We start from the raw sequence: 863 nt of genomic DNA, 5'->3' as shown, positions 1-863 counted from the left end.
TTCCTACAATGGTGACCCGGACGTGATCGGCCACGACGCACACCGGCCACGGCGCCCACCAGGCCACGGTACGAGCACGCCGGCCACGCGGAGCGGTGACACGTCAGCTACTCTTACTCCTCGGACCACGACCCTGCGCCTAGTGCTGACTGGCCTGACCCTGGCCCTGAAGTTTCGGGCGACTTTACGAGGACCAGTTTCGGCTCGGGGAAGCGGCAGCCTACGGCCCACGGCCTCTCACGATGCGGACCGTGAGCGGGCTTTGCTCGGGGACCTTTCCATCGGGCGCCCGTGCAGCAGCTAAGCCTCACTACTCCTACCAACGATCCGGCGCCGTGTTCGATATCGGCAAGCTTCAGCGCCGTAAGTCACCACAGCCGTGGCCCAGTGGTTAGCCCGTCCGCCTCGGCTGCGGGAGGTGGTTCATCGAACCCACCGTCGGACACCCACCGGAATACAATCGGGCACAAGCGACCCCCAGCCCGACGCCCGCTTTCTTTAGGGGTGCTCGCTTGGGAGAAGCTCCGTTAACTCCGCCGTCCCTCTCGGGGGATTAGTTTCGAACAACCTTGCAGCCTGTAAGGTGGTTTAACCCGGCCAGCGCGGCTCAATCTCGAGTGATACATCGATGCGCTGCCACAAGTGTTTCAAAGCCGGAGCACGTAAGGTTCGCAAACTTGTTGAGGAAGACATGGGCCCCGCTGGAGTTGCTCATGAGGCTTACGCCCAGCAGAGGCACGATGAGGCTGCTTCCGCGAGCAGGCTCGAAGCCCTGGCTGGTCTTAAGGTCGACTACGCACGGACTTACATCGCGGCCGAGGACCCGAAACCGACTCTGGTCCCATGGAGCTGCTCTTCACGTC

The sequence above is a fragment of the Dermacentor silvarum genome, chromosome 11 (genome assembly GCF_013339745.2).
Source record: "Dermacentor silvarum isolate Dsil-2018 chromosome 11, BIME_Dsil_1.4, whole genome shotgun sequence".
Lineage (NCBI taxonomy): Eukaryota > Metazoa > Arthropoda > Arachnida > Ixodida > Ixodidae > Dermacentor > Dermacentor silvarum.
Note: the sequence above shows the minus strand (reverse complement) of the source record.